Here is a 14,882-nt window from a genome sequence, read left to right as displayed (position 1 = left end):
TTAATTAAAATAATTACACATTTAATGCTGTTTTGTTAAAAATTACACATCTGTTGCACAATGAGGATGCCCTCTTTGGGTGGCAGTCACATGTGACGCCCCAGTGAGGCGTCTCTCTCCTAGAGACGCCCCAGTGGGGCGTCTCATGTGCAACCTATATATACTCCACTTTCCTTTTTTCACTCCTTACTCATTTACCTCTCCAACCTCTCTCTAACCTCTCTCTAACCGCGGTTCGTAGCGAAGCTCTGCCAACGTAGGTAAGGTCATAATACCTCATATGTATACATTTAAATTACAGTGCTAGTTAGTAATACATGTTAGGATTGATTGTATATTAGAGACTTGGAACATTAGGATAGTCACTTAGAAATTTTGTGTCATGCTATGAATGTTGTAATGATATAGTAATATTATTATTACGTAGTTATTATTATTACTGATTTTTAATTATGTATTAGGGTTTAGCATATTAATTAGTGATTTATAAATAGTGTTAGAGACTTTGTAAATTTCGTATGTATGATGTTATTAATGCGGGAGTGCATAACTTTGTAGTTAGTTAAGGATAATGGTTGAGTCATCATCTTCTTCGGGATCTGATTCGGATGTAGAGCCCACCGATCCCAGCATGTGGATCGTACCTGGACCCTACAGTGGGAGGTCCTTCGTCAGAGGACGCAGAAAGGTCATATTTCACAGCGAGTGTGGAATACTGAGCATGTAAGAAAGATTAAGACGAGGCGTGGGAAGCCACAAGGGGGCCCACCTACCGGTGCTATTCCACAGGTTGTGGAAGAGTACCTCAGACAGGCGGGTTTCATACATGTTGCCAGGATGCAACATATCCAGGTATGTTATTTATGTCGTTTTGTATTTATGTAATTAAATAATGTAATTCGTTAACACGTGATAACTGCGTAATTTATCACAGATAGATACATTTTTAATTAGTGCTCTGGTCGAGAGGTGGAGACCAGAGACACATACCTTTCACATGACCCAAGGTGAGATGACGATCACCTTACAAGATGTGGCAGGCATCTTGGGCTTGCCGACCGACGGTACTGTCGTCATCGGATCGACCTCTGAGGATTGGCACGCTGCTTGTGCTGGTGTTTTTGGACATGTTCCAGAGGCCGGTGAGTTCCATCATTCTGGCGACCTCCGCATCTCATTCTTGGATCGACATTATACCCGGTGGACTGATCATGAAGGGAATCATGCTGCCGAGATCTACTTCACAAAAGCTCACATTGCGCGGATGTTGGGGACTTGGTTGCTGGCGGACAAGTCTGGAGGTAGCAATTTTGGTTGTCGGCTTGTCCCGTTGCTAGGTGGAGGATTTGAGGACATTGGCCGATTCAGCTGGGGATCTGCAGTTTTGACACACTTGTTCAGGAATTTGTGTGAAGTGACAGATGCCCGTCGAAGCGACATGGGTGGTTGCCATATTCTCCTTCAAATTTGGGCATGGATACGATTCCCACCCATTGCTCCACCCCTTCCTCCTCATCCACAGCCGGGCACACATTATGGATGCCGGTATGATTTATTTACTTCATTTGATTTCGATAATGTATGGTTAATACTGTATGTACTAACTGTATACTTCTTGACTTTGGACGATTATGTATGGTTGATAATGTTTTTGATTGACAGGTTTAATGTTGTACAAAAGTTTAAACCTCATGAGGTCACCCATTATCGGGCAACATTGGACACACTCTGTAGAGATGAGGTTTGGTGTTAGATACTTACGGTGTTGTTATTTGTCTATGGGTTTATTTTTTTTTGTAACTCTATATATTGTTTCACATTTTGTTTGTAGGTGGTGTGGCAGCCGTATATAGAATATGAGTGGCTTGACGTGACTCCAGAGCAGCAGTATCTGTGGCTAGCTCCCACACCTATTATCTACTTCCACACAGTTGAGGCATGTCAACCGGATAGGTGCATGCGACAGTTTGGTCTTAATCAACCCATCCCGGAAAAATCTAGAAAATTGAGAGGAATACATGATCATACTCTACGGGGGAAGGTTGAAGAGAACTGGAGACGTAAGCTCAGGGCTCACATTGATCGATGGAATACTAGGATTCAGCATATTGTACTGCCACCTCCATTATATGGTTTGATGTCACCTAATCATGAGTACATGGAGTGGTTCAGAGAGAGGGGAAAGCGCTACATATCACGGAGGGCAGCAAAGATAGGGCGCATGGTGAGTTTTGTACTTATTTTACATTTGTTTCAAATTACAACTAACATTTTTTTGTAATATGCAGATTGACGGTCTTGAAATGCTGTATCATGCAACAACGGTGGAGGAGTTTCCTCGATTTGGACTACAGTATATTCACGAGGAGATAGGCCGAATTATTGGGATGTTTCATGAGAGTTCACGAGTTGATGAGCCTGGACCTGAGGCACCCCCCGTGCAGACTCAGCCTGATCCTCAGTTGATCGTGGATGTTCCTCGTAATAGACGGGAGGGACGGGGATTAGGACGTACACGTGAGAGAGTTGCTGCTGAGCCTGTCCCGATTATAGCACCTAGACCAGTGGTCGAGACTCAGGGATGGTTTAGACCTCCAGCATTTGGTCCTACTTACGGGTCACAGCCGATTTATCATCACGGATCGCAGTATGCGGCAGGTCCTAGTCAGGCGGCGTCTGAGCACCCTTACATGAGCGGGCAGGAGCCAGTTTTCCAGGCTAGTCCGATGGCTATGGCAGGAGCGGATCCGGCATCCTCACAGCCTGATTTCCAGCCCTATTCACAGGGACTTGATGCCGATTACCCCTTTTGGTCTGCAGAGGACACGATGGAGTTGTATCGCTCTGTAGGCCTTGTTGCAGAGAGCCATGACAGTGGGGAGACTCTAGCCACGGATTCTCACAGTCAGGGACACACCCCTTTTGATGTGCCGGGCAGCAGTGCAGGACCATCAGATGATTTCATCCGTGCGGCGATGGATGACTTCCACACTCCACCTCCACAGGACCATCAGGGTGACCCAGTCTGGGACAGACGTATACTGCCAGATAGGGATGCACGACATAGGCCATGGCCACCGTGGTCCTAGTTTCATTGACATTTTGTTTATTCATTATGTTGTGGACTGTTTCATATTGTTATTATTTTGTTCTTTTGTATATGTCATATGAGTGTAGCATGTTGTTATATTGTGGACGCTACATTATTATATTATTTGGACTATTCACTATGTTTTGGTTATCGTTCTTTGCGGATTTATATTACGGTAACTAACAGCATCAACTAATTAATAATTCAAGCTTAAAAACATACATAAACGGAAAGTAAAAAGTCCAACATAACGGACATTACAATTCATGCAATAACATAACCAACAGCAACAATATGAACATAATATGCAAATCATTCGTTTCTCCCACGACTTGGACATCGCCGACGATTATGGCCGCGTTCCTTGCAAAGTCCACACCTGATACGGCTCTGGCTTGTCTCAACTTCATCCATCTCGTTGCGGATGCGAGTTGACTTTGGACGACCTTTTGCACGCAACATAGTACAATCAGGAATAATCTTTGCACCACTAATTTCAGGTATTGCTTCCTCGTTTCCGATTGGCTCCCACGGAAAAGAATAAGCCTCGACCAAGTTATTTATCAAGAAGACGTCGTCAACGTAAGTGAACGCACTCTGCCTAACACTTAACGCAGCAGCAACAGCGTGACTACATGGATACTTAAAGGCCTTAAACTTTCCACACTGACAGTATCTCTGTGGGAGGTTGACTTCTTGCACAACTCCATTATGACTGTCAATTTATGTTTAATTCGTTTATGTCCAATTTGTGCAGGTTATACTCCAGCAATGGTTGGATTTTAAGGCCTTTAAGTTTCCGTGAGTCACGCCGTTGCTGAGTGGATAATGCGATTCCTAAGGAAAAGTGGTCGCGTGCCTACGTTGACGACGTACGGTCTTGATAAATAATTTGGCTTATTCTGTTCAATAGGGAGCCAATTGGAAACGAGGAAGCAATATGCCTATAACAGCATTGGTTAAGCATACATATAGCAGATTGGTTGCATATTTTGTTGCACAAATGCTCTTGCACAACTTCAATCAGCTCATCGTCACTCCAAACATGTTGTTGAATTGGTCAAGCCAGAACCGTATCAGGTGTGGACTTTGCAACAACCACGTTCGGCCATACAATGTCGGCGATGTCCAATTCTGTCAACCTCCCACAGGATACTGTCAGTGTGGAAAGTTTAAGGCCTTTAAGTATCCATGAACGCCGTTGCTGCAAATGTTAGATTTGCATATTATGTTCATATTGTTGTTGTTGGTTATGTTAATACCTGAAAAGCCGTATCAGTGGTGTAATTATTCCGTTATGTTATTTTGCTGTTGGTTATGCCACAATATAACAACATGCTACACTCATATGACATATACAAAAGAACAAAATAATAACAATATGAAACAGTCCACAACATAATGAATAAACAAAATGTCAATGAAACTAGGACCACGGTGGCCATGGCCTATGTCGTGCATCCCTATCTGGTAGTATACGTCTGTCCCAGACTGGGTCACCCTGATGGTCCTGTGGAGGTGGAGTGTGGAAGTCATCCATCGCCGCACGGATGAAATCATCTGATGGTCCTGCACTGCTGCCCGGCACATCAAAAGGGGTGTGTCCCTGACTGTGAGAATCCGTGGCTAGAGTCTCCCCACTGTCATGGCTCTCTGCAACAAGGCCTACAGAGCGATACAACTCCATCGTGTCCTCTGCAGACCAAAAGGGGTAATCGGCATCAAGTCCCTGTGAATAGGGCTGGAAATCAGGCTGTGAGGATGCCGGATCCGCTCCTGCCATAGCCATCGGACTAGCCTGGAAAACTGGCTCCTGCCCGCTCATGTAAGGGTGCTCAGACGCCGCCTGACTAGGACCTGCCGCATACTGCGATCCGTGATGATAAATCGGCTGTGACCCGTAAGTAGGACCAAATGCTGGAGGTCTAAACCATCCCTGAGTCTCGACCACTGGTCTAGGTGCTATAATCGGGACAGGCTCAGCAGCAACTCTCTCACGTGTACGTCCTAATCCCCGTCCCTCCCGTCTATTACGAGGAACATCCACGATCAACTGAGGATCAGGCTGAGTCTGCACGGGGGGTGCCTCAGGTCCAGGCTCATCAACTCGTGAACTCTCACGAAACATCCCAATAATTCGGCCTATCTCCTCGTGGATATACTGTAGTCCAAATCGAGGAAACTCCCCCGCCGTTGTTGCATGATACAGCATTTCAAGACCGTCAATCTGCATATTACGAAAAAATGTTAGTTGTAATTTGAAACAAATGTAAAATAAGTACAAAACTCACCATGCGCCCTATCTTTGCTGCCCTCCGTGATATGTAGCGCTTTCCCCTCTCTCTGAACCACTCCATGTACTCATGATTAGGTGACATCAAACCATATAATGGAGGTGGCAGTACAATATGCTGAATCCTAGTATTCCATCGATCAATGTGAGCCCTGAGCTTACGTCTCCAGTTCTCTTCAACCTTCCCCCGTAGAGTATGATCATGTATTCCTCTCAATTTTCTAGATTTTTCCGGGATGGGTTGATTAAGACCAAACTGTCGCATGCACCTATCCGGTTGACATGCCTCAACTGTGTGGAAGTAGATAATAGGTGTGGGAGCTAGCCACAGATACTGCTGCTCTGGAGTCACGTCAAGCCACTCATATTCTATATACGGCTGCCACACCACCTACAAACAAAATGTGAAACAATATATAGAGTTACAAAAAAAAATAAACCCATAGACAAATAACAACACCGTAAGTATCTAACACCAAACCTCATCTCTACAGAGTGTGTCCAATGTTGCCCGATAATGGGTGACCTCATGAGGTTTAAACTTTTGTACAGCATTAAACCTGTCAATCAAAAACATTATCAACCATACATAATCGTCCAAAGTCAAGAAGTATACAGTTAGTACATACAGTATTAACCATACATTATCGAAATCAAATGAAGTAAATAAATCATACCGGCATCCATAATGTGTGCCCGGCTGTGGATGAGGAGGAAGGGGTGGAGCAATGGGTGGGAATCGTATCCATGCCCAAATTTGAAGGAGAATATGGCAACCACCCATGTCGCTTCGACGGGCATCTGTCACTTCACACAAATTCCTGAACAAGTGTGTCAAAACTGCAGATCCCCAGCTGAATCGGCCAATGTCCTCAAATCCTCCACCTAGCAACGGGACAAGCCGACAACCAAAATTGCTACCTCCAGACTTGTCCGCCAGCAACCAAGTCCCCAACATCCGCGCAATGTGAGCTTTTGTGAAGTAGATCTCGGCAGCATGATTCCCTTCATGATCAGTCCACCGGGTATAATGTCGATCCAAGAATGAGATGCGGAGGTCGCCAGAATGATGGAACTCACCGGCCTCTGGAACATGTCCAAAAACACCAGCACAAGCAGCGTGCCAATCCTCAGAGGTCGATCCGATGACGACAGTACCGTCGGTCGGCAAGCCCAAGATGCCTGCCACATCTTGTAAGGTGATCGTCATCTCACCTTGGGTCATGTGAAAGGTATGTGTCTCTGGTCTCCACCTCTCGACCAGAGCACTAATTAAAAATGTATCTATCTGTGATAAATTACGCAGTTATCACGTGTTAACGAATTACATTATTTAATTACATAAATACAAAACGACATAAATAACATACCTGGATATGTTGCATCCTGGCAACATGTATGAAACCCGCCTGTCTGAGGTACTCTTCCACAACCTGTGGAATAGCACCGGTAGGTGGGCCCCCTTGTGGCTTCCCACGCCTCGTCTTAATCTTTCTTACATGCTCAGTATTCCACACACGCTGTGAAATATGACCTTTCTGCGTCCTCTGACGAAGGACCTCCCACCTGTAGGGTCCAGGTATGATCCACATGCTGGGATCGGTGGGCTCTACATCCGAATCAGATCCCGAAGAAGATGATGACTCAGCCATTATCCTTAACTAACTACAAAGTTATGCACTCCCGCATTAATAACATCATACATACGAAATTTACAAAGTCTCTAACACTATTTATAAATCACTAATTAATATGCTAAACCCTAATACATAATTAAAAATCAGTAATAATAATAACTACGTAATAATAATATTACTATATCATTACAACATTCATAGCATGACACAAAATTTCTAAGTGACTATCCTAATGTTCCAAGTCTCTAATATACAATCAATCCTAACATGTATTACTAACTAGCACTGTAATTTAAATGTATACATATGAGGTATTATGACCTTACCTACGTTGGCAGAGCTTCGCTACGAACCGCGGTTAGAGAGAGGTTAGAGAGAGGTTGGAGAGGTAAATGAGTAAGGAGTGAAAAAAGGAAAGTGGGGTATATATAGGTTGCACATGCCCTCTTTGACGTCACATGTGACTCCCCACTGGGCGTCACGCCTCATGCGACGCCCCACTGGGGCGTCTTCTCTAGGAGAGAGACGCCTCACTGGGGCGTCACATGTGACGCCCAAAGAGGGAGTCTCATTGTGCAACAGATGTGTAATTTTTAACAAAACAACATTAAATGCGTAATTATTTTAATTAATTACATTATTTTAATTTTTTTGCCTTACATTTTATTATGGGTTTAAATGCTCGCGTAATGAAAAAGAAAAAGTTTACTTGCATTTTTATAAATGAACTGTTGTGACAATGTTAACAATACCAGCCCATTCACAGTTTACCAATATCGTTACAGAATTTACCATATAATTCAATGCTACAGTTCTTATGGAAGTTTTCATCTTTCTCCCGCTAACCTCTCATAATACAATATAAATCAACAAATAACAACAATTAACAAATAAAACATGCAACAGATGTGTAATTTTTAACAAAACAGCATTAAATGCGTAATTAATTTTACATTATTTTAAACACCACATTTTATTTACCATATGTATACCACTATTCCAATTTCCAACCACGTTATTACTACAAACAATAACCATTATCTCACCAGATTCTGGTAGAACAATAAGACAAAAGAAAACTCCTTAAACAGAGACCTTACTTGCGAAGCTTTACTTACAGACAACTTGATTCTCCAATATACTGCTCCTAAATACAAACTAGTATCACAAACAAGACACTATCAATTATTGATTAAGTGTCACTTGTAAATCAAACAACTAACATTTACATGTTAATTCACCAATTAACATATACATATTAAATACTTTAAATTACTTTTTTTGAATTGTTCTTATAAAATTTTGATACTTCACCATCTTAATCTAGATATCATAAGCTTTACAACGGTATATTACAAGCTCCGTTTTGATAAGTATAACTCAAGATACGTCCACCGTAAGCAAACTGCTTAAACCTGTCGTCAGAAACAGGACAACAGACACTTTAATATTTTTTTGGAAATTTTATCCAACACAGTTTATTCCCAAATTTATATGACAAATACTAGACATCTGGGAATTTAATTTAACATAAGATTCGTCCCGTTTCGTTAAGAAATAAAAGAGTTATGAATTTTCAAAACTCCATGTAACATGCTGCTAACACAGGGCAGTTTCAAACACTATCCACTATTTCCAATTCTGGGCATGATACAAACCTCATAAAAATACAATCTTTTTTTGAAAAAAAAAACTAGACATCTTAACCTTTAACTTGATGCCTCGCACACTTCATTTCATTAAGAAATGGGTGAGATATGCCCTTTTCAATTTGGGCTAAAGGTGAACAACATTCCATTACAGCCTGAACAACCTTCACTCTTTCAATACCGAAATCTTCAATTCTGGTTGGATTACTCCGGATGTTTTATATATTGTACTAGACTTACATATAATTAATTTGATACTAACCTCACTCCATTTGGAGTTCTACAACTTTAATTATAATTTTTTAAAACAGAAGCCAGATTGCCTCTATTAGGGTTTGTCACTTTTTCTTTAAACTAGTTTGCGTAGTTTTCTTTTAATTCAACAACCAAGCTCTAATCCCATCAAAACCTCATCAAATAATCAAGATTATAACATCATATATTCAGCCTTAAAGTGGGAAGAACAAAGATGAAATCTCAAGATTAAACCACTAGAAATCAAGTAGGTTACCTTGTATAGCTTCCAAAACAACTCTAGATTAATCTCCACACTTTAAACCCTTGAAACCATCATCTTTTCACACCAAGTCATCCATACATCCATGAATTTGAAGAGCATAAAATACCCATTACACAACCCCTCTTGGAAAAAAAATTGCATGGTTGGATTCACAAGCTCCTAAACTACAAGTTTCTTGTAGAAACTTTGACCTAAAAGTGTTTAGTTTAAGAGATATGATGTAACACCCCGTGTATACCCGGTTTGTTATCAAATCATCGTATTAAGCGCTGCTTAATTAAAATGTGGAGCTAAATTTTTAAAACATTCAATTATGACGTCATTATCATTAACCAAGTTGATTAATTAATCCTTTTTCAAAACATTGCTTGTATGTAAATTGCAATTAAACAACTAACTGAAATACCTCATTATATAAATAATTGTGTCTCTAGTCACGGAACTACAACACGTAGACCAAAAAAATCCTGATAGTTTATACAACTCAAAGCTACAAGCATAACTAACATCAATGTGGCATAGACAACCCCCATACTCACCAAATAAGGCAACAAAGCCCAACAGAGTCTCAAGTCATATAACAATATATTTAAGGTAAACATAATCAGAATCCAGACATATCAACTAGCAGCATGCATATCAACTCAACTCTGGCCTCCTGTCGCTTGAGGTATCAACCCCCGAGGTACCTGAACCTGAAAATGTGCTCTAAACGTGGGGTGAGATCTCTAAAAAGAAATCTCAGTAAGACAAGGGGTCCTCAAGGATCTCTCCACCCCAAGCTCACTTACATGTGCAATATAAGTTCAAAAGCAGTATAATAATATAATTTCCAAAATTTGTGTAATGCAGCATATAATCATGTCATGTGTGTCAAAATCCTACTGGCCAGAGAACATGCAGGAATTACATATGTCTACAACCTACAATCAGTGCAAGATGCTACTTGCACCCACCCACAGAATCACCATATTGTATGACGCCACATACTCAAGATTACCGTCTAGGTGGAACAACACATTCATATCATAAAGCATTTACACTTAACAGCTCAATAGTATTTCAAATATCAATACATAAAAACACATCATGCATATAAACCATCCCTCCATGAGATATGGTGGAACTAACAATGGCAAAACCGAGGACACGAAAACTTACCTCGCAAGCTAACAATCCACGCCAAAGTCCACAGTAGCCCAAGGTCACCAAACAACACCCTCACAGTCTGTTTATAACATAAATAATCATTATTATTCAAAGCTCAAGGTTTCACTAAGTGTTTAAGGCTTCCCAACTTGTTTTAGGTGATTTAAGGCAAATTCTGCAGGAGGTATTCGAATACTCCTCGATGAGTATTCGAATACTCCATGTCTCCAGAAAGTATCTGAATACTTTCACTAAGGATATCGAATACCACATGGTATCCGAATACTTTCCCATGGTATCTGTAATAGCCCGTTGTACACCGATATTGTTAACATTAATTATGATAATAAGAGCAGTTACAATCACAGCAATTCATTTATAAAAATGCGAGTAAACTTTTTCTGTTTATTACGCGAGCATTTAAGACAATAAAAAGCATAATAAATAAAATTTATGACCGTAAATGTAAACTCTTTGCGAAATAATTATTTAAACTACTTTTATATCATATATTACTTCTCTCAAGTCACTAAGGGGTTCCCATAAATCCACTTAGCTAAAATCTCACTTTTATGTTTTCTACCTATCCGAACATGGTTCGGTCTTTGAATTTCTGCGGACAAACCGCATTCTACAAGCCTCTCATATTTTATTATGTTATTTTAGATTTAATTATCTTTCTAGAAAGCTATCACACGAGTCATAAAGTTCTCGTTTGCTCTGGATATCACCATTTGAAGTTGGACAAGCAAATCTGCCAGCCAACCTCAAAAAGGCTCCAAACATCCTTCACTAAATCAATTATTCTGAAAAATTCAATCAACCAATTGCTCTAAAAATTTTATAGAATAAACTAGAAACCTCAAGCTTCAATTTTACATATCACACACCTAATTTTACCAAGAAACGAAGCAGGAATAATTTTCCCAAACTCGCTCTAGATCAGCCACAAGTGCAGTGGCCATAAGAGCAGTCCGTTCTCTCTTCCCTCTACAGGCCGACTTCCAACCTAGAAAATTCCCAAATTTTACCACAAGATAGAAGATATCTCAAGCTTAAAAACCGTTTATGGCACGTCCCTAACGGAATTTTGTGGAGGGAGATATACTCTCCCAAAGTTCACCTAAATTCTGCCAATTTCAAAAAACATTTGCCAGAGTTTCCATTGTTTTCAAATAAATCCCAATTTGCAAATGTATTCTCTAACCTCAATTTGTACCTAATAATCATTGGGTGACACACAAGGACCGACAATGCCTTAGTGCTCTTACAACCCTTCACAGTTTATTTCCAATTTGCTCAAAATACAAATCAATGCTTACTTTTTCAAGTTTACTAATTTCAATCACAAAGGTCCAATTGCATGCATTCTTTGAATCATAAATCATTATTCACATCCTAGAATAGACATATTGCCCTTTCATCATATTACATACTTCAATGTTACATCAATTCTCCATATTACAATTTACAACTTCTCAATGGACATATTACAATTTTCCTTCAAGTATACATAATAATGCTCCAAAATAAACATGGTAATCAAAGACTAAACTTAGACAAAATACATCATGAACAAAAATGACAACTATAATCCCGAATCACATGCTTTGTTCATGACCTAAGTCTAGCCTAGGCCCAATGGCCTCAAAATGCAAAATAAGTAGAAATCCTCTAGCTCAACCTACGGGCTTCTTGCCCGCCGCCCCGACACCACTGCTACCTCCTGAAATAAAGTCTCCAAAGCGGGATGAGATATACGAATATTTCTTAGTAACCCAGAGGTTCTGGAGAATACTCCGCCGAATGGCTCACTTCGATGCATATAAATAATACAACATAACATCTGCAAACGGGATAAAGCAAGGGATTTAGTGAAGTAGGGAAGCATAGGGATACAAAATACGACGAAGCTGGAATGGTCAATGCCAAAACCACGCAACCTCCAGCCTATTGGCCTCGGTATATAAGCCTACGGGTTTCAAACCAAGACGTGTTCCCAGAACATCAACCAAGGCACCCTCCATCCATAACCACCCGAGACTTCCTAGTGTGCTCCTCTACGGATCACACACCACAACCCCAGGTCAACTGGAACTCCCTCACGGAGACCTATCCAGTGGAAGTCCGTAACGCCCGAAGGCAAACAGTCTACTGGCCAGAGACACTGTACATCCTATGTACCACAACAGATACAATATGCACGATCATCTTATCTTATATTATTCACATACATTTTCTACCATTACCCTCAACGGGCATGGTGGAACACATACGGGGATCAAACTCCAGTACCAAGGGATTACCTGAATAATCACCTCCTCACAGCTCCAATGCAATAAATCCCCGAGCTAGGTACAACAGAAATGCCTACACAAAGGACATTCCCAATTTACTTTCCATTCAACAACACATGCAATTTATCAAGCACATATGCATGGTTCCAAAATACTTACCACAATCCTTTTTGGTCCGGGACCAAGGACAACCCATTGAGCTCACGGTTCAGTGTTCAAATTCGCGGGAGGCAACCTACATTGATCATACACGGATCATCAATATACGGTGAATCCACCAAAGTCACAAAACGTCAAATTCCCTCCCCTACACATGGTAGGTTCGGCCAAATTAGTGTAAAATTACAAAATATTTTCTTACATTTTCTTTTTATTTTTCTTTAGCATCCTAAGGCTACCACAATGTCATTTTAGGTGCCAGATTACATCCTACATCATCACAACACCAATTTTCCCATTTATTTCCTTCTAGGTTCAATGTACATTCCAACACACTCCAAATATTTTTCCATTTATTTTCCATGCATACATCCACCTCTCAACACCTCAAAATACCATTTAACACTACACAATATCAATTACACAATTTTTGCATCATTGAACCCTATATAGCCTACATGGCTGAATTCTAGGGGCAAGCATACCAAGGGGCTTCCAATCCAATTCAACACTCTCACCCACCTTACAATCCTATAATTAACTCATACAAACTTCAACAATTCAATTACACAATTCTACAACACATCCAATTCACAAAGTCATGGAATCATGCTTAAATTTCACTAAGTTATAATTCAATTTTCACCAATAATTTTTATTACATCAATCACTCTAAAACATCATTCTAAGCCACATTTATCTAATACACAATTTCAATTTGAGCTCTCTAACTACATCAATCAAACAACCCCTCTTAGGTCACCATCAACAACTCAAATTCAAAACCTTAAATGAGTGAGAATGCTTACCACCAATCAACTCCTAGGCAACCCAATAGTGAGTTTCAACCTTTGAACGGTCCAAAACCACCACCAACCACCACCAAAATTGGCCAAAACCGCCACTAAAGGAGGGATATGATCTCCACAACCACTCAATTTCGTGGCTCAAACAAGGAAGGGAAGTTGTTCACAAGCTAATTTGGAGCAACTTTTATGTTCAACGCTTTTGGATTTGAGTAGTATTTGGATGTGTTTTGGTGGATCAAAGTTTCAAGCAAAACTCCCCCTCTTCTCCAATGGTGGCCGCGGGTTCAAGGGTGAGGAAGGAAAGAGAATGTGATTTTTTTGTGTGATTTCCAAGTGGCAAGTCCAGTTAAGTGAGGTGGGCCTCATCGCCACCTCACGCGATTTCAAACTAATTCGAATCTCCTGCCTATTCCGCTAAACGTCCGAAAATTCATAAACTATATAGAAACTCTAATTTTTAACATTAATCATTGTCCTTTAATTTCCCTTGATCAAATGAATCCGGAGTTTTTCAAACTCACTAATTTCTGTCAATTTTTATCAGAAATCATATTTCCTAGTCCTATATGCCATTTATAAATTATATCCAAACCTAAGGCTCAAAATTCAATCGGCACGCTTTACGGTGCAACTGTATCGCGATATTTTTACCCGGTAAAAACATTATTTACTGAATTTTCAGAAACTTGCCTAACCACTCAATTTTTCGTTCTGAATCCATTTCCAGGGTTATTTTTATCATTTGAGACCTCCTACTCAATTTTACTTTCCTAGGGTTACGTGTTTGGCTAATTATCGTTTTACCCTTCCTTTGTATTTTGACCATAATTTCAGAATTTTCACTAATCCTACCCTTTAATCCATATTTAATATATTAACATATGCTTTAGAATTGTGAGGTGTTATAGTATCCGATTACTACACAATATCCGAATACATTTTCTATAGTATTTGAATACCGCCAGGTATCCGAATACTTTTCTAAGGTATCCGAATATTTTTCTTCCCAGAAAAGTATCCCAATACTCCTTCAATGAGTATTCGACTACCTGTTGATGAGTATTCGAATACTCCACAAAAAGTATCCGAATACTTATCAGATAGAATGCAGAAACTCGTGCAGTTTTTGCATAATCCTATTTTTAAGGATCCAAATGCGATTAGGAGTCCAATAACTCCACAAACAGAACTTCATTAACATCTTTTAAACATAGATTATCATTATTTAACTCAAATGGTTCAAGTTTTCCTTTTTAATGGATTAATCAAGCTAAAATC

The sequence above is a fragment of the Gastrolobium bilobum genome, unplaced genomic scaffold (assembly GCF_033153095.1).
Source record: "Gastrolobium bilobum isolate Gb01-03AN ecotype WA unplaced genomic scaffold, APGP_CSIRO_Gbil_v1 utg9959, whole genome shotgun sequence".
Lineage (NCBI taxonomy): Eukaryota > Viridiplantae > Streptophyta > Magnoliopsida > Fabales > Fabaceae > Gastrolobium > Gastrolobium bilobum.
The sequence above is the reverse complement of the archived record's forward strand: the minus strand, read 5'-3'. Positions refer to the sequence as shown.